The following is a 20,000-nucleotide window of genomic DNA, read 5'->3' on the forward strand; positions in this document are numbered from 1 at the left end:
CACACAGCGCCGTGCGCAAGGCTCCCGGGGAAAGGCGCCCTCCTCCCTTTAAGCTTCCGTCAACAGCCTGCACCGACTGTTTCTCCAGGCAGGCGGGCGCTCAATGAGGCGGCACGCACCGAATTTACCGACTGGGGAGCAAGCGTGGGCGTGGCACCAGGAATATGCCCCCTCTGCCCGCTAACCGAGGCGTTAGACCACCGAGAATCCTGATAACCGCAATAAAAGGGACTGCGTTTGGAGAGAGATTCGGAGCTGCCGCTCTCAGTCTGTCCACCAGGTGTCAGTGCAGGATCACTAATCCAGCTTTGCTCACACTCACTCACTCGCCTCCAATTCTGCCCTCCTGAGCATCCCTCGATTCCCCTCGCTCCACCATCGGTGGCCGTGCCTTCAGCTGCCTGGGCCCCAAGCTCTGGAACTCCCTCCCTAAACCTCTCCGCCTCTCTCTCCTCCTTTAAGACGCTCCTTAAAACCCACCTCTCTGACCCAGCTTTTGGTCGCCTGTCCCAATATCTCCGTATGTGGCTCGGGGTCAGAGTGTGTCTGATTTACGCTCCTGTGAAGCACCCCGGGAACGTTTCACTACGTTACAGGCGCTATATAAATGCGGGTTGTTGTTGTACAGCCACAAAGAGCGGTGGGTTCATTCCGTGAAACCCGGAAATATCCACCCGGCCCTCCCCAAGGCGGGTGGTCTCCGGAGGGAGGGATTACAGGAGGGGAGGGAGAGAGGGAGGGGAGGGAGGGAGAGCGGGAGGGAGTGAATGAGTGAGGGAGGGGGGGAGGGGAGGGGGAGTGTGGGGGGGAGGGGGGGTGCGGGGAGGAGGGGGAGTGCGGGGGGGGGGGAGGGGGAGGGGGGGAGTGGGGGGGGGGAGGGGGAGTGTGGGGGGGAGGGGGAGTGGGGGGGAGGGGGAGGGGGAGTGTGGGGGGGAGGGGGAGGGGGAGTGTGGGGGGGAGGGGGAGTGTGGGGGGGAGGGGGAGTGTGGGGGTGAGGGGGAGTGTTTGGGGGAGGGGGAGTGTGGGGGGGAGGGGGAGTGTGGGGGGGAGGGGGGGATGGGGGAGTGTAGGGGTGAGGGGGAGTGTGGGGGGGAGGGGGAGTGTGGGGGGGATGGGGAGTGTGGGGGGGAGGGGGAGTGTGGGGGGGAGGGGGAGTGCGGGGGGAGGGGGAGTGCGGGGGGAGGGGGAGTGCGGGGGGAGGGGGAGTGCGGGGGGGAGGGGGAGTGCGGGGGGGGGAGTGCGGGGGGAGGGGGAGTGTGGGGGGAGGGGGGATGGGGAGGGGGGAGTGTGGGGGGAGGGGGAATGCGGGGGGAGGGGGAGTGTGGGGGTGAGGGGGAGTGCGGGGGGAGGGGGAGTGCGGGGGGATGGGGAGGGGGAGTGTGGGGGGAGGGGGAATGCGGGGGGAGGGGGAGTGTGGGGGTGAGGGGGAGTGTGGGGGCGAGGGGGAGTGTGGGGGGGAGGGGGAGTGCGGGGGTGAGGGGGAGTGTGGGGGGAGGGGGAGTGTGGGGGGGAGGGGGAGGGCAGGGGGGAGGGGGAGTGCGGGGGGAGGGGGGATGGGGAGGGGGAGTGTGGGGGGAGGGGGAATGCAGGGGGAGGGGGAGTGTGGGGGTGAGGGGGAGTGTGGGGGCGAGGGGGAGGTGGGGGGGAGGGGGAGTGCGGGGGGAGGGGGGATGGGGAGGGGGAGTGTGGGGGGGAGGGGGAGTGTGGGGGGGAGGGGGAGGGGGGGGGGAGGGGGAGTGCGGGGGGGAGGGGGAATGTGGGGGGGAGGGGGAGTGTGGGGGGGAGGGGGAGTACGGGGGGAGGGGGGATGGGGGAGGGGGAGTGTGGGGGGGAGGGGGAGTGCGGGGGGGAGGGGGAGTGTGGGGGGGAGGATGGAGGGGGGGGAGGAGGGGAGGGGGAGAGGGGGGGAGGAGGGGTAGGGGGGAGTGCGGGGGGGGGGGAGGGGGAGGGGGGAGGGAGAGGGGGGGAGTGCGGGAGGGGGCGTGGGAGAGAGGGAGGGGGAGGGGAGGGGGGAGTGCGGGGGGGGGGAGGAGGGGAGGGGGGAGGAGGGGAGGAGGGGAGGAGGGAGAGGGGGGGAGGAGGGGGAGAGGGGGGGAGGGGGGAGGAGGGAGGGGGAGGGAGAGGGGGGTAGGAGGGAGAGGGGGGAGGGGGGAGGAGAGAGAGAGAGGGGGAGGGGGGGGAGAGAGGGAGGGGGAGGAGAGCGGGGGAGGGGAGAGGGGGAGGGGGGAGGAGGGGGGGAGGGAGAGAGGGGGGGGAGGAGGGAGGGGGGGGAGGGGGGAGGGAGAGGGGGAGGGGGGGAGGAGGGAGAGGGGGAGGGGGGGGAGGAGGGAGAGGGAGGAGGGGGGAGGGGGTAGGGGGGAGGGGGAGTGTGGGGGGGAGGGGGAGTACGGGGGGAGGGGGGATGGGGGAGGGGGAGTGTGGGGGGGGGAGGGGGAGTGCGGGGGGGTGGGGGAGTGTGGGGGGAGGATGGGAGGGGGGGGGGAGGAGGGGAGGGGGAAGGGGGGGAGGAGGGGTAGGGGGGAGTGCGGGAGGGGGCGGGGGAGAGAGGGAGGGGGAGGGAGGGGGGAGTGCGGGGGGGGAGAGGGGAGGGGAGGAGGGAGGGGGAGGGAGAGGGGGGTAGGAGGGAGAGGGGGGAGGGGGGAGGAGAGAGAGAGAGAGGGGGAGGGGGGGAGAGAGGGAGGGGGAGGAGAGCGGGGGAGGGAGAGGGGGAGGGGGGAGGAGGGGGGGGAGGGAGAGGGGGGGGAGAGGGGGGGGAGGAGGGAGGGGGGGGAGGAGGGAGAGGGGGAGGGAGAGGGGGAGGGGGGGAGGAGGGAGAGGGGGAGGGGGGGAGGAGGGAGAGGGAGGAGGGAGAGGGGGTGGGGGGGAGGGGTGGAGGGGGAGGGGAGGGGGGGAGAGAGGGAGGGGGAGGAGAGCGGGGGGGGAGGGGGAGGAGAGGGGGGAGGAGAGGGGGGGAGGAGGGAGGGGGAGGGAGAGGGGGGAGTGTGGGAGGGGGGAGGGGGAGGGGGGAGGAGGGGGAGGGGGGAGTGCGAGGGGCGGTAGGGGAGGGGGGAGGGGGAGGGGGGGAGTGCGGGGGGGAGGGGGAGGGGGAGGGGGGAGTGCGAGGGGGAGGAGGGGAGAGGGGGGAGTGCGAGGGGGGAGGAGGGAGGGGGAGGGAGGGGGGAGGGATGGGGGAGTGCGAGGGGGGGGAGGGGAGGGGGGGGAGTGCGAGGGGGAGGGGAGGGGGGGGAGGAGTGGGGAGGAGGGGAGGGGTGGAGGGAGGGGGGGGAGGGGGGAGTGCGAGGGGGGGAGGGGAGGGGGGGAGTGCGAGGGGGAGGGGAGGGGGGGAGGAGTGGGGAGGAGGGGAGGGGTGGAGGGAGGGGGGGGAGGGGGGAGTGCGTGGGGGGGGAGGGGAGGGGGGAGGAGGGAGGGGGGGGAGGAGTGGGGAGGAGGGGAGGGGGGAGTGCGAGGGGGGAGGGGTGGGGGGGGTAGGAGTGGGGAGGAGGGGAGAGGGGGAGGGGGGAGTGCGAGGGGGGAGGGGAGGGAGAGGGAGGAGGGGAGGGTGGGAGGGAGAAGAACACTACTCACCCCGGGGGTCTCGCGCTGCAGGATGTGCAGTGATGTTGCCGAGTTCATGGTGAGCTGGAACCAGACAGAGTGGGTGAAGATAAGCCTGTCCAGGGTGGTGACCTTGGTGAGGGATGACTTGTGCCGGGGCTGGTGGGCAGCGGGTGACTCAGGGGCATCGTACACGGGCTCCTGCTGCATCCTGTCGGGGGGCACACAGGATCAGTGACACCACATCACAAGCAAACCCCCTCCTCCTCCCAGACACAATCCCAATGGACCCAAACACAAGAACATCAGAAATAGGAGCAGGAGGGAGAGAGAAAACAGGGAATTATAGACCGGTCAGCCTGACATCGGTAGTGGGTAAAATGATGGAATCAATTATTAAGGATGTCATAGCAGTGCATTTGGAAAGAGGTGACATGATAGGTCCAAGTCAGCATGGATTTGTGAAAGGGAGATCATGCTTGACAAATCTTCTGGAATTTTTGAGGATGTTTCCAGTAGAGTGGACAAGGGAGAACCAGTGGATGTGGTGTATTTGGACTTTCAGAAGGCTTTCGACAAGGTCCCAGACAAGAGATTAATGTGCAAAGTTAAAGCACATGGGATTGGGGGTAGTGTGCTGACGCGGATTGAGAACTGGTTGTCAGACAGGAAGCAAAGAGTAGGAGTAAATGGGTACTTTTCAGAATGGCAGGCAGTGACTAGTGGGGTACCGCAAGGTTCTGTGCTGGGGCCCCAGCTGTTTACATTGTACATTAATGATTTAGACGAGGGGATTAAATGTATCTCCAAATTTGCGGATGACACTAAGTTGGGTGGCAGTGTGAGCTGCGAGGAGGATGCTATGAGGTTGCAGAGTGACTTGGATAGGTTAGGTGAGTGGGCAAATGCATGGCAGATGAAGTATAATGTGGATAAATGTGAGGTTATCCACTTTGGTGGTAAAAACAGAGAGACAGACTATTATCTGAATGGTGACAGATTAGGAAAAGGGGAGGTGCAACGAGACCTGGGTGTCATGGTACATCAGTCATTGAAGGTTGGCATGCAGGTACAGCAGGCGGTTAAGAAAGCAAATGGCATGTTGGCCTTCATAGCGAGGGGATTTGAGTACAGGGGCAGGGAGGTGTTGCTACAGTTGTACAGGGCCTTGGTGAGGCCACACCTGGAGTATTGTGTACAGTTTTGGTCTCCTAACTTGAGGAAGGACATTCTTGCTATTGAGGGAGTGCAGCGAAGGTTCACCAGACTGATTCCCGGGATGGTGGGACTGACCTATCAAGAAAGACTGGATCAACTGGGCTTGTATTCACTGGAGTTCAGAAGAATGAGAGGGGATCTCATAGAAACGTTTAAAATTCTGACGGGTTTAGACAGGTTAGATGCAGGAAGAATGTTCCCAATGTTGGGGAAGTCCAGAACCAGGGGTCACAGTCTAAGGATAAGGGGTAAGCCATTTAGGACCGAGATGAGGAGAAACTTCTTCACCCAGAGAGTGGTGAACCTGTGGAATTCTCTACCACAGAAAGTAGTTGAGGCCAATTCACTAAATATATTCAAAAAGGAGTTAGATGTAGTCCTTACTACTAGGGGGATCAAGGGGTATGGTGAGAAAGCAGGAATGGGGTACTGAAGTTACATGTTCAGCCATGAACTCATTGAATGGCGGTGCAGGCTAGAAGGGCTGAATGGCCTGCTCCTGCACCTATTTTCTATGTTTCTATGAGTCGGCCATTCGGCCCCTCGAACCTGCTCCGCCATTTAATACGATCATGGCTGATCCGATCATGGACTCAGCTCCACTTCCCTGCCCGCCCCTTATCGGTTAAGAAACTGTCTATCTCTGTCTTAAATATATTCAATGACCCAGCCTCCACAGCTCTCTGGGGCAGAGAATTCCACAGATTTACAACCCTCAGAGAAGGAATTCCTCCTCATCTCAGTTTTAAATGGGCGGCTCCTTATTCTAAGACCATGCCCCCTAGTTCTAGTCTCCCCCATCAGTGGAAACATCCTCTCTACATCCACCTTGTCAAGCCCCCCTCATAATCTTATATGTTTCGATAAGATCACCTCTCATTCTTCTGAATTCCAATGAGTAGAGGCCCAACCTCCTCAACCTTTCCTCATAAGTCAACGCCCTCATCCCCGGAATCAACCGAGTGAACCTTCTCTGAACTGCCTCCAAAGCAAGTATATCCTTTCCGTAAATACGGAGACCAAAACTGCACGCAGTACTCCAGGTGTGGCCTCACCAATACCCTGTATAATTGCAGCAAGACTTCCCTGCTTTTATACTCCATCCCCTTTGCAATAAAGGCCAAGATACCATTGGCCTTCCTGATCACTTGCTGTACCTGCATACTATCCTTTTGTGTTTCATGCACAAGTAACCCCCAGGTCCCGCTGTACTGCAGCACTTTGCAATCTTTCTCCATTTAAATAATAACTTGCTCTTTGATTTTTTTCTGCCAAAGTGCATGACCTCACACTTTCCGACATTATACTCCATCGGCCAAACTTTTGCCCACTCGCTTAGCCTGTCTGTCTTTTTGCAGACTATTTGTGTCCTCCTCACACATTGCTTTTCCTCCCATCTTGTTATAAATAAACGCAGGCCAGCGAGAATGCGGAAGTGAAACAGTGATAGATCACAGCGTGAGGAAACAAGACTGAAGCAGTCAGCAATCTAATCGCAGGCGGATAGACGTCAACATCAAACTCCTCTCGTGTTCATGACACACCATCGCACTCTTAGAATTGGCACACCATTCTCAGTATCTACAGACAAATCACTTCACAGACACAGAGTAAAGCTCCCTCTACACTGTCCCATCAAACACTCCCAGGGCAGGTACAGGGGGTTAGATACAGAGTAAAGCTCCCTCTACACTGTCCCATCAAACACTCCCAGGGCAGGTACAGCACGGGGTTAGATACAGAGTAAAGCTCCCTCTACACTGTCCCATCAAACACTCCCAGGGCAGGTACAGGGGGTTAGATACAGAGTAAAGCTCCCTCTACACTGTCCCATCAAACACTCCCAGGGCAGGTACTGCACGGGTTAGATACAGAGTAAAGCTCCCTCTACACTGTCCCATCAAACACTCCCAGGGCAGGTACAGCACGGGGTTAGATACAGAGTAAAGTTCCCTCTACACTGTCCCATCAAATACTCCCAGGGCAGGTCCAGGGGGTTAGATACAGAGTAAAGCTCCCTCTACACTGTCCCATCAAACACTCCCAGGGCAGGTACAGGGGGTTAGATACAGAGTAAAGCTCCCTCTACACTGTCCCATCAAACACTCCCAGGGCAGGTACAGGGGGTTAGATACAGAGTAAAGTTGCCTCTACACTGTCCAATCAAACACTCCCAGGGCAGGTACAGCACGGGGTTAGATACAGAGTAAAGCTCCCTCTGCACTGTCCCATCAAACACTCCCAGGCAGGTACAGCATGGGTTAGATACAGAGTAAAGCTCCCTCTACACTGTCCCATCAAACACTCCCAGGGCAGGTACAGCACGGGGTTAGATACAGAGTAAAGCTCCCTCTGCACTGTCCCATCAAACACTCCCAGGGCAGGTACAGGGGGTTAGATACAGAGTAAAGCTCCCTCTACACTGTCCCATCAAACACTCCCAGGGCAGGTACAGGGGGTTAGATACAGAGTAAAGCTCCCTCTACACTGTCCCATCAAACACTCCCAGGGCAGGTACAGCACGGGGTTAGATACAGAGTAAAGCTCCCTCTGCACTGTCCCATCAAACACTCCCAGGGCAGGTACAGCATGGGGTTAGATACAGAGTAAAGCTCCCTCTACACTGTCCCATCAAACACTCCCAGGGCAGGTACAGCACGGGGTTAGATACAGAGTAAAGCTCTCTCTACACTGTCCCATCAAACACTCCCAGGGCAGGTACAGCACGGGGTTAGATACAGAGTAAAGCTCCCTCTACACTGTCCCATCAAACACTCCCAGGGCAGGTACAGGGGGTTAGATACAGAGTAAAGCTCTCTCTACACTGTCCCATCAAACACTCCCAGTGCAGGTACAGCACACGGTTAGATACAGAGTAAAGCTCTCTCTACCCTGTCCTGTGACACAGGTTAACAAGGCCATAAAAAAGCAAACCAAGAACTAGGGTTTATTTTTTGAGGTATTCAATTGAAAAGTAGGGCAGTTATGCTGAACCTGTATCGAACCCTGGTTAGACCACACTTGCAGCACTGTGTACAGTTCTGATCTCCATATAGTAAAAGATCCTCTCGGAATGAGTGATCACAGTATGGTTGAATTTGTAATACAGATTGAGGGTGAGGAAGTTGTGTCAGAAATGAGCGTACTATGCTTAAACAAAGGGGACTACAGTGGGATGAGGGCAGAGTTGCCTAAAGTAGATTGGAAACACAGACTAAACGGTGGCACAATTGAGGAACAGTGGAGGACTTTTAAGGAGCTCTTTCATAATGCGCAACAAAAATATATTCCAGTGAAAAAGAAGGGCGGCAAGAGAAGAGATAACCAGCCGTGGATTACCAAGGAAATAAAGGAAAGTATCAAATCAAAGACCAATGCGTATAAGGTGGCCAAGGTTAGTGGGAAACTAGAGGATTGGGAACATTTTAAACAACAGCAAAGAATGACTAAAAAAGCAATAAAGAAAGGAAAGATAGGTTACGAAGGTAAACTTGCGCAAAACATAAAAACAGATAGTAAAAGCTTTTACAGATATAATAAAATTGAAAAGAGTGACTAAAGTAAATGTTGGTCCCTTAGAAGATGATAATGGGAAATGTGGAAATGGCTGAGACCTTAAACAATTATTTTGCTTCCGTCTTCACAGTGGAAGACACAAAAACCATACCAAAAATTGCTGGTCACGGGAAGGGAGGACCTTGAGACAATCACTATCACTAGGGGGTTAGTGCTGGACAGGCTAATGGGACGCAAGGTAGACAAGTCCCCTGGTCCTGATGAAATGCATCCCAGGATATTAAAAGAGATGGCGGAAGTTATAGCAGATGCATTCGTTATAATCTACCAAAATTCTCTGGACTCTGGGGAGGTACCAGCGGATTGGAAAGCAGCTAATGTAACGCCTCTGTTTAAAAAAGGGGGCAGACAAAAGGCAGGTAACTATAGGCCGGTTAGTTTAACATCTGTAGTGGGGAAAATGCTTGAAGCTATCATTAAGGAAGAAATAGCGGGACATCTGGATAGGAATAGTGCAGTCAAGCAGACGCAACATGGATTCATGAAGGGGAAATCATGTTTAACTAATTTACTGGAATTCTTTGAGGATATAACGAGCATGGTGGATAGAGGTGTACCGATGGATGTGGTGTATTTAGATTTCCAAAAGGCATTCGATAAGGTGCCACACAAAAGGTTACTGCAGAAGATAAAGGTACGCGGAGTCAGAGGAAATGTATTAGCATGGATCGAGAATTGGCTGGCTAACAGAAAGCAGAGAGTCGGGATAAATGGGTCCTTTTCGGGTTGGAAATCGGTGGTTAGTGGTGTGCCACAGGGATCGGTGCTGGGACCACAACTGTTTACAATATACATAGATGACCTGGAAGAGGGGACAGAGTGTAGTGTAACAAAATTTGCAGATGACACTAAGATTAGTGGGAAAGCGGGTTGTGTAGAGGACACAGAGAGGCTGCAAGGAGATTTGGATAGGTTAAGCGAATGGGCTAAGGTTTGGCAGATGGAATACAATGTCGGAAAGTGTGAGGTCATCCACCTTGGAAAAAAAACAGTAAAAGGGAATATTATTTGAATGGGGAGAAATTACAACATGCTGCGGTGCAGAGGGACCTGGGGGTCCTTGTGCATGAATCCCAAAAAGTTAGTTTGCAGGTGCAGCAGGTAATCAGGAAGGCGAATGGAATGTTGGCCTTCATTGCGAGAGGGATGGAGTACAAAAGCAGGGAGGTCCTGCTGCAACTGTACAGGGTATTGGTGAGGCCGCACCTGGAGTACTGCGTGCAGTTTTGGTCACCTTACTTAAGGAAGGATATACTAGCTTTGGAGGGGGTACAGAGACGATTCACGAGGCTGATTCCGGAGATGAGGGGGTTACCTTATGATGATAGATTGAGTAGACTGGGTCTTTACTCGTTGGAGTTCAGAAGGATGAGGGGTGATCTCAAAGAAACATTTAAAATAATGAAAGGGATAGACAAGATAGAGGCAGAGAGGTTGTTTCCACTGGTCGGGGAGACTAGAACTAGGGGGCATAGCCTCAAAATACGGAGGAGCCAATTTAAAACCGAGTTGAGAAGGAATTTCTTCTCCCAGAGGGTTGTGAATCTGTGGAATTCTCTGCCCAAGGAAGCAGTTGAGGCTAGCTCATTGAATGTATTCAAGTCACAGATAGATAGATTTTTAACCAATAAGGGAATTAAGGGTTATGGGGAGCGGGCGGGTAAGTGGAGCTGAGTCCACGGCCAGATCAGCCATGATCTTATTGAATGGCGGAGCATGCTCGAGGGGCTAGATGGCCTACTCCTGTTCCTAATTCTTATGTTCTTATTGTTCTTACCTGGGTTAGACCACACTTGGAGCACTGCGTACAGTTCTGGTCTCCATATACCTGGGTTAGACCACACTTGGATCACTGAGCACAGTTCTGGTCTCCATATACCTGGGTTAGACCACACTTGGAGCACTGCGCACAGTTCTGGTCTCCATATACCTGGGTTAGACCACACTTGGAGCACTGAGCACAGTTCTGGTCTCCATATACCTGGGTTAGACCACACTTGGATCACTGAGCACAGTTCTGGTCTCCATATACCTGGGTTAGACCACACTTGGAGCACTGCGTACAGTTCTGGTCGCCATATTATAAAAAGGATAGAGAGGCACTGGAGAGGGTGCAGAGAAGATTTACAAGGATGATACCAGAAATGCGAGGGTGTACATATCAGGAAAGGATGAACAGGCTGGGTCTCTTTTCTCTTGAACGAAGGCGACTGAGAGGTGACCTAACAGAGGTCGTTAAAATGATGAAAGGTTTTGATCGAGTGGATACAGAGAGAATGTTTCCCCTTGTGGTGGAGACCAGAACCGGGGGCCACCAATATCAGACAGTCACTGATAAACCCAACGGGGAATTCAGGAGAAACTTCTTTACCCAGAGAGCGGTGAGAATGTGGAACTCGCTGCCACAGGGAGGGGTTGAGGTGAATAGTATCGATGTATTTAAGGGGAGGCTGGATAAACACACGGGGGAGAGAGGGATAGAAGGATGGGGTGATGGGGGGAGATGGAGAGGGGTGGGAGGGGGCTGGTGTGGGGCATAAACCCCGGCACGGAGCAGTGGGGCATAAACCCCGGCACGGAGCGGTGGGGCATAAACCCCGGCACGGAGCGGAGGGGCATAAACCCCGGCACGGAGCAGAGGGGCATAAACCCTGGCACGGAGCGCTGGGGCATAAACCCCGGCACGGAGCGGTGGGCCATAAACCCCGGCACGGAGCGGAGGGGCATAAACCCCGGCACGGAGCGGAGGGGCATAAACCCCGGCACGGAGTGGAGGGGCATAAACCCCGGCACGGAGCGGAGGGGCATAAACCCCGGCACGGAGCGGTGGGGCATAAACCCCGGCACGGACTGCTTGGGCCCGATGACCTGTTTCTGTGCCGAATATCGCGTGTAATAACCACACTGTTGCTCAGTGACGGGGCGAGCAGGGTGAATCAGATTATGATATCGCAGTTCCTGCTTCTTCTCTCACATCCCCCTCTGTTCCAGGCAGCGTTGACAGAAGTCCGTCACATCAGAACATAAGAAATAGGAGCAGGAGTCGGCCATTCGGCCCCTCGAGCCTGCTCCGCCATTTAATACGATCGTGGCTGATCCGATCATGGACTCAGCTCCACTTCCCTGCCCACTCACTTAGCCTGTCTGTGCCCTTTTGCAGATTTTTTGTGTCCTCCTCACACATTGCGTTTCCTCCCATCTTTGTATCGTCAGCAAACTTGTCTACGTTACACTCGGTCCCTTCTTCCAAGTCGTTAATATAGATTGTAAATAGTTGGGGTCCCAGCACTGATCCCTGCGGCACCCCACTAGTTACTGATTGCCAACCCGAAAATGAACCATTTATCCTGACTCTCTGTTTTCTGTTAGTTAGCCAATCCTCTATCCATGCTAATATATTACCCCCCAACCCCGTGAACTTTTATCTTGTGCAGTAACCTTTTGTCTGGCACCTTATCGAATGCCTTCTGGAAATCCAAATACACCACATCCACTGGTTCCCCCTTTATCCACCCTGTTCATTACATCCTCAAAGAACTCCAGCAAATTTGTTCAAACACGATTTCAATTTGTCAAACATGTTCTTGGCCTCAACTCCACTTCCCTTGAGGGCTGGGAAGACATTTAAACGGGTCATTTTCAGGTTGGCAGGCTGTAACTAGTGCCGGTGGGGGGGGCCGCAGGGATCAGTGCCGGGGCCCCAGCTATTTACAATCTATATCAGCGATTTGGATGAGGGGACCGAGTGTAATATAACCAAGTTTGCTGATGACACAAAGCTCGGTGGGAATGTAAGTTGTGAGGAGGAGGCAAAGAGGCTTCAGGGGGATATAGCCAGGCTGAGTGATTGGGCAAGAATGTGGCAGATGGAGTATAATATGGGGAAATGTGAAGTTATCCACTCTGGTAGGAAAAGTAGAAAAGCAGAGTATTGTTTAAACGGTGAGAGATCGGGGAATGTCGGTGTTCAGAGGGACCTGGGGGTCCTTGTACATCAATCACTGAAAGTTAACCTGCAGGTACAGGAGGCAATTCAGAAAGCAAATGGTACGTTGGCCTTTATTACAGGGGGGTTTGAGTACAAGAGTAAAGACGTCTTGCTGCAGTTATACAGGGCCCCGGTGAGACCACACTTGGAGTATTGTGCACAGTTTGGGTCTCCTTACCTAAGGAAGGATATACTGGCCATAGAGGGAGTGCAGCGAAGGTTCACCAGACTGATTCCTGGGATGGGGGGATTGTCCTATGAGGAGAGATTGAGCAGACTGGGCCGATATTCTCTGGAGTTTAGAAGAATGAGAGGGGATCCCATTGAAACACACACAATACTTACAGGGCTTGACAGGGTAGATGCAGGGAGGGTGTTTCCCCCCGGGGCTGGGGAGTCTAGAACCAGGGCTCACAGTCTCAGGATAAGGGGCCGGCCATTTAGGACTGAGATGAGGAGGAATTTCTTCACTCAGAGGGGGGTGAATCTTTGGAATTCTCTGCCCCAGAGGGCCGTGGGAGGCTCAGTCTTCGAGGCCGAGATCGGGAGATTTTTGGATATTAAGGGAATCGAGGGATCGGGCGGGAAAGTGGGGTTGAGGTCGAAGGTCAGCCGCGACCTGATTGGATGGCGGAGCAGGCTCGAGGGGCCGAATGGCCGACTCCTGCTCCTGATTCTCGTGTCCTGATGTAACGTATTGAGGCAGAGTGTGTGTGATTACATGGAGACGGTTCAGCGAGGGGTTTGTGTGTAGAATAATGATCAGGGCCCAGTGTTCAGAAAGCTCAGAACTTTCCCAGAAATCTCGCACTTCCTGATAAACAAAAATAACTCACATTTATACTTCGCTTTTAACGTAATGAAACATCCCGGGGCGCGTCACAGGGGCGTAAATCAGACACACTCTGACCCCGAGCTACATACGGAGATATTGGGACAGGCGACCAAAAGCTGGGTCAGAGAGGTCGGTTTTAAGGAGCGTCTTAAAGGAGGAGAGAGAGGCGGAGAGGTTTAGGGAGGGAGTTCCAGAGCTTGGGGCCCAGGCAGCTGAAGGCACGGCCACCGATGGTGGAGCGATGGGAATCGGGGGATGGGCAAGAGGGCAGAATTGGAGGGGCGCAGAGAGCTCGGAGGGTTATAGGAGGTTACAGAGATAGGGAGGGGTGTAGGGGCTGGAGGGGGTTACAGAGATAGGGAGGGGTGTAGGGGCTGGAGGAGGTTACAGGGATAGGGAGGTGTGTAGGGGCTGGAGGAGGTTACAGGGATAGGGAGGGCTGTAGGGGCTGGAGGAGGTTACAGGGATAGGGAGGGGTGTAGGGGCTGGAAGGGGTTACAGAGATAGGGAGGGGTGTAGGGGCTGGAGGAGGTTACATGGATAGGGAGGGGTGTAGGGGCTGGAGGAGGTTACAGAGATAGGGAGGGGTGTAGGGGCTGGAGGAGGTTACAGAGATAGGGAGGAGTGTAGGGGCTCGAGGGGGTTACAGAGATAGGGAGGGGTGTAGGGGCTGGAGGAGGTTACAGAGATAGGGAGGAGTGTAGGGGCTGGAGGGGGTTACAGAGATAAGGAGGGGTGTAGGGGCTGGAGGAGGTTACAGAGATAGGGAGGGGTGTAGGGGCTGGAGGGGTTACAGAGATAGGGAGGGGTGTAGGGGCTGAAGGGGGTTACAGAGATAGGGAGGGGTGTAGGGGCTGGAGGAGGTTACAGAGATAGGGAGGGGTGTAGGGGCTGGAGTGGGTTACAGCGATAGGGAGGGGTGTAGGGGCTGGAGGGGTTACAGAGATAGGGAGGGGTGTAGGGGCTGAAGGGGGTTACAGAGATAGGGAGGGGTGTAGGGGCTGGAGGGGTTACAGAGATAGGGAGGGGTGTAGGGGCTGGAGGAGGTTACAGAGATAGGGAGGGGTGTAGGGGCTGGAGAGGGTTACAGAGATAGGGAGGGGTGTAGGGGCTGGAGGGGGTTACAGAGATAGGGAGGGGTGTAGGGGCTGGAGGGGGTTACAGAGATAGGGAGGGGTGTAGGGGCTGGAGGAGGTTACAGAGATAGGGAGGGGTGTAGGGGCTGGAGGAGGTTACAGAGATAGGGAGGGGTGTAGGGTCTGGAGGACGTTACAGAGATAGGGAGGGGTGTAGGGCTGGAGGAGGTTACAGAGATAGGGAGGGGTGTCGGGGCTGGAGGAGGTTACAGAGATAGGGAGGGGTGTAGGGGCTGGAGGAGGTTACAGAGATAGGGAGGGGTGTCGGGGCTGGAGGAGGTTACAGAGATAGGGAGGGGTGTAGGGGCTGGAGGAGGTTACAGAGATAGGGAGGGGTGTAGGGGCTGGAGGAGGTTACAGAGATAGGGAGGGGTGTCGGGGCTGGAGGAGGTTACAGAGATAGGGAGGGGTGTAGGGGCGGGAGGTTACAGAGATAGGGAGGGGTGTAGGGGCTGGAGGAGGTTACAGAGATAGGGAGGGGTGTAGGGGCTGGAGGAGGTTACAGAGATAGGGAGTTGGTGGTGGGGGGGGCGGGTGGGTGCAGCGAGGAGGGATTTGAACACGAGGATGGAGAATTGTGAAATGGAGGCGTTACCGGACCAGGAGCCAATGTAGGTCAGTGAGCACAGGGGGTGATGGGTGAGTGGGACTGGGTGCGAGTTAGGACACGGGGCAGTGAGCACAGGGGGTGATGGGTGAGTGGGACTGGGTGCGAGTTAGGACACGGGGCAGTGAGCACAGGGGGTGATGGGTGAGTGGGACTGGGTGCGAGTTAGGACACGGGGCAGTGAGCACAGGGGGTGATGGGTGAGTGGGACTGGGTGCGAGTTAGGACACGGTGCAGTGAGCACAGGGGGTGATGGGTGAGTGGGACTGGGTGCGAGTTAGGACACGGGGCAGTGAGCACAGGGGGTGATGGGTGAGTGGGACTGGGTGCGAGTTAGGACACGGGGCAGTGAGCACAGGGGGTGATGGGTGAGTGGGACTGGGTGTGAGTTAGGACACGGGGCAGTGAGCACAGGGGGTGATGGGTGAGTGGGACTGGGTGTGAGTTAGGACACGGGGCAGTGAGCACAGGGGGTGATGGGTGTGTGGGACTGGGTGTGAGTTAGGACACGGGGCAGTGAGCACAGGGGGTGATGGGTGAGTGGGACTGGGTGTGAGTTAGGACACGGGGCAGGGAGCACAGGGGGTGATGGGTGAGCGGGACACGGTGTGAGTTAGGACACGGGGCAGGGAGCACAGGGGGTGATGGGTGAGCGGGACTGGGTGTGAGTTAGGACATGGGGTGGGGGGGGGCAGGAGTTTGGGATGAGCTCACGTTTACGGAGTGGGGGGGGGGGGGGCAGCGGGCGGGGGAGCTGGGAGGCCAGTAGATCGATGGAACATTCGGAAGTCCGGAGGGGATTGAGGGCCTGGGGTGAGGGTTACAGCAGGAGATGAGGCTGGGCGCAGATAAACACACTCAATCTTACTTCCGCGCTTAAAGGCGTTGCCATGGACACTCAACGTGAACCTTGGCTATCCAGGAGATTGGGGTTAGGGGGTGGGGAGCGGGGGGGTCAGGGATTTGGGGCGGTTGAGTCTCTGTGCCTCCAATCTCTGACCACCCCTCAGCGTCATTTGAACATCAGAATCAGGAGCAGGAGTCGGCCATTCGGCCCCTCGAGCCTGCTCCGCCATCCAATCAGATCGCGGCTGACCTTCGACCTCAACCTCAACCCCACTTTCCCGCCCGATCCCTCGATTCCCTTAAGATCCAAAAATCTCCCGATCTCGGCCTTGAAGACTGAGCCTCCCACGGCCCTCTGGGGCAGAGAATTCCAAAGATTCACCCCCCTCTGAGTGAAGAAATCCCTCCTCATCTCCGTCCTAAATGGCCGAGCCCTTATCCTGAGACTGTGAGCCCTGGTTCTAGACTCCCCAGCTCCGGGGGGGAAACACCCTCCCTGCATCTACCCTGTCAAGCCCTGTAAGTATTGTGTGTGTTTCAATGGGATCCCCTCTCATTCTTCTAAACTCCAGAGAATATCGGCCCAGTCTGCTCAACCTCAAGATCAGATCAGCCATGATCTTATTAAATGGCGGAGCAGGCTCGAGGGGCCTTATGGGTGACTCCTGCTCCTATTTCCTATGTTCTTATGTTCTTATGTCATGTCTCCTCATAGGACAATGCCCCCATCCCAGGATTTAACCCACCACTGGAGGCCCGAGGCTTCAGCCCCCGCGAGTAGGCCCAGAATGGGCCTGGGAAGGGGGTCAAGCAGAGGGCGCCACCCTCAATCGCACCGGCAGACATCCACCCTCGGCACAGAGACCCTCGGGAGCCTTCCGGCACCTGTGCGCCCATTGAGGTGCGGAAATAGAGCAGGCCCAGAGGCCTAAGGGGAGGCATGCGGTTGTCGGGGCAAGGGTCAAAGGTTAAATTCTGGGAGATGAGGCCTCGTCTGTGTTGCGAGGAGGTGTTTGTGACTCCAGGCGAAGGCTTGCCCAGTGACTAGAAACTTTGTTGACACAACACTAAGCTGGGAGGATTTGCTGCCAAGCCGCCGTTTCCATGGAGACCACGAGTTATCTGCCTGCACTTGCAAGAAATGCGAGAGCAGAAATTCGGGCCTGGCATTCATCCCGTGTCACTTGAGCAACAACAGCCACTCCCAAACTACCCACAGAGCGCTCCCCATACCCCACAGGGCTGTGGGACCGAGGCCCAACATACACACACACACACACACACAGAGCAGGAAAGGCCCAGGCTTCATCCCGGGCCTACATCAGTGTCAGCCCTGGCTCAGTGGACAGCACTCTCGCCCCTCAGTCAGAAGGTTGTGGGTTCGAGTCCCACACCAGGCACAAAAAACGCAGGCTGACACTCCCTGTGCCGTACTGAGGGAGCGCCGCACTGTCGGAGGGGCAGTACTGAGGGAGCGCCGCACTGTCGGAGGGGCGGTACCGAGGGAGCACCGCACTGTCGGAGGGGCAGTACTGAGGGAGTGCCGCACTGTCGGAGGGGCAGTACTGAGGGAGTGCCGCACTGTCGGAGGGGCAGTACTGAGGGAGTGCCGCACTGTCGGAGGGGCGGTACTGAGGGAGCGCCGCACTGTCGGAGGGGCGGTACTGAGGGAGCGCCGCACTGTCGAAGGGGCGGTACTGAGGGAGGGCCACACTGTCGGAGGGGCGGTACTGAGGGAGCGCCGCACTGTCGGAGGGGCAGTACTGAGGGAGTGCCGCACTGTCGGAGGGGCGGTACTGAGGGAGGGCCGCACTGTCGGAGGGGCGGTACTGAGGGAGCCCCGCACTGTCGGAGGGGCAGTACTGAGGGAGCGCCGCACTGTCGGAGGGGCGGTACTGAGGGAGCGCCGCACTGTCGGAGGGGCAGTACTGAGGGAGTGCCGCACTGTCGGAGGGGCAGTACTGAGGGAGCGCCGCACTGCGCTATCGGAGGGGCAGTACTGAGGGAGCGCCGCACTGTCGGAGGGGCAGTACTGAGGGAGCGCCGCACTGTCGGAGGGGCAGTACTGAGGGAGTGCCGCACTGTCGGAGGGGCAGTACTGAGGGAGCGCCGCACTGTCGGAGGGGCAGTACTGAGGGAGTGCCGCACTGTCGGAGGGGCAGTACTGAGGGAGCGCCGCACTGTCGGAGGGGCAGTACTGAGGGAGTGCCGCACTGTCGGAGGGGCACTACTGAGGGAGCGCCGCACTGTCGGAGGGGCAGTACTGAGGGAGTGCCGCACTGTCGGAGGGGCAGTACTGAGGGAGTGCCGCACTGTCGGAGGGGCAGTACTGAGGGAGCGCCGCACTGCGCTATCGGAGGGGCAATATTTATCGGTGTCCTGGGGCCAATATTTATCCCTCGACCAACATCACTAAAACAGATGATCCGGGTCATTATCACATCGCTGTGTGTGGGAGCTTGCTGTGCGCTAATTGGCGTTTCCCACATTACAACAGTGAGCGCACTCCGATAGTACTTCATTGGCTGTGAGGCGCTGTGGGATGTCTGGTGGTGGTGACAGGCGATATATAAATGCAAGTCTGTCTGTCTTGTTACTAGAACCATTCCCCCAGTGAGAGTCAGCACCTGAGGGGGAGGATGGATGGAGGGGGGAGGGGGAGGTGCTGCAGGTTGGGGGGGAATGTAATTAACCCCGAAACCAGCAGCCAATGAGAGCGCAGTATGGCCACCGTGCCCGCGGACATGTCGGGCCGGGCGTGTTGTTTGTGTCGTGTGATGGAACACTTCCTGTTCAGGCAAACCCCCCGGGCCCAGGTCTACCTCTGACACACGGCCTGCCCCAACACCGAGCATCCAGCCCCTCCTGGTCCACACGCACTGTCCCTCAGGGGTACTGGGCCCACAGCCTGTACCCACCTCACTCTCCCCTCCCCTCCCTCGCTCTCTCTTCACCCCCCTCGCTCTCACCTCCCCCTCACTCGCCTCTCCACCACTCGCTCTACCCACCCCTCTCCCCTCGCTCTACCCCTCCCCCCCCTCGCCCCTCCCCCCATCATCTCCTCCCCCCCCAAGGGTGAACGTGAATGACCCTCCCATGCCAACAGCACCTTCCACCCTCGGGAGGTCCCTGAGGGCCCCAGCGAGGCACTTTAGTTTTTGTTGTGTGGTTGGTGATGTGATTTCAGAAACGTGGAACCGGTTTGTTGAGACGGGGCAGGTTTTTGAGGTTCGGGGAGGAATGTGTCTGAGCTCAGAGAGAGCGGCGATGAGTGTAGGGAATCGGTGCCGAGATCACGCAGTGCCTAACCTTTTGGTCAGCTTGCCTTCCGTACTGCGGGACAGTCGGAGGGGCAGTACTGAGGGAGTGCCGCACTGTCGGAGGGGCAGTACTGAGGGAGTGCCGCACTGTCGGAGGGGCAGTCCTGAGGGAGTGCCGCACTGTCGGAGGGGCAGTACTGAGGGAGTGCCGCACTGTCGGAGGGGCTGTACTGAGGGAGCGCTGCACTGTCGGAGGGGCGGTACTGAGGGAGCGCCGCACTGTCGGAGGGGCGGTACCGAGGGAGCGCCGCACTGTCGGAGGGGCGGTACTGAGGGAGTGCCGCACTGTCGGAGGAGCGGTACTGAGGGAGTGCCGCACTGTCGGAGGGGTAGTACTGAGGGAGTACCGCACTGTCAGAGGGGCAGTACTGAGGGAGTGCCGCACTGTCGGAGGGGCAGTACTGAGGGAGTACCGCACTGTCAGAGGGGCAGTACTGAGGGAGTGCCGCACTGTCGGAGGGGCAGTACTGAGGGAGTACCGCACTGTCAGAGGGGCAGTACTGAGGGAGCGCCGCACTGTCGGAGGGGCGGTACTGAGGGAGTACCGCACTGTCGGAGGGGCAGTACTGAGGGAGTGCCGCACTGTCGGAGGGGCCATCTTTCGGATGAGACGTTAAACCGAGGCCCCGTCTGCCCCCTCGGGTGGATGTAAAAGATCCCGGGGCCACTATTGGAAGAAGAGCAGGGGGAGTTCTCCCCGGTGTCCTGGGGCCAATATTTATCCCTCGACCAACATCACTAAAACAGATGATCCGGGTCATTATCACATCGCTGTGTGTGGGAGCTTGCTGTGCGCAAATTGGCGTTTCCCACATTACAACAGGGAGCAACACTCCGATAGTACTTCATTGGCTGTGAGGCGCTGTGGGACGTCCGGTGGTGGTGGGGACAGGCGCTATATAAATGCCACAACATGATAGGAACAGAACACACTAGCGAC

The 20,000-nt window shown here is 57.3% G+C and overlaps 1 protein-coding gene across 1 annotated transcript in view; it reads left to right on the plus strand.

The window, feature by feature from the left end:
* LOC139239522 (actin-related protein 2-like) overlaps positions 1-20,000 on the plus strand; it is a 143,522-nt gene that overhangs the window by 21,144 nt on the left and 102,378 nt on the right. The window lies entirely within an intron of this gene.

This window comes from Pristiophorus japonicus, chromosome 27 (assembly GCF_044704955.1).
Source record: "Pristiophorus japonicus isolate sPriJap1 chromosome 27, sPriJap1.hap1, whole genome shotgun sequence".
In the NCBI taxonomy this organism is placed as follows: Eukaryota; Metazoa; Chordata; class Chondrichthyes; family Pristiophoridae; genus Pristiophorus; species Pristiophorus japonicus.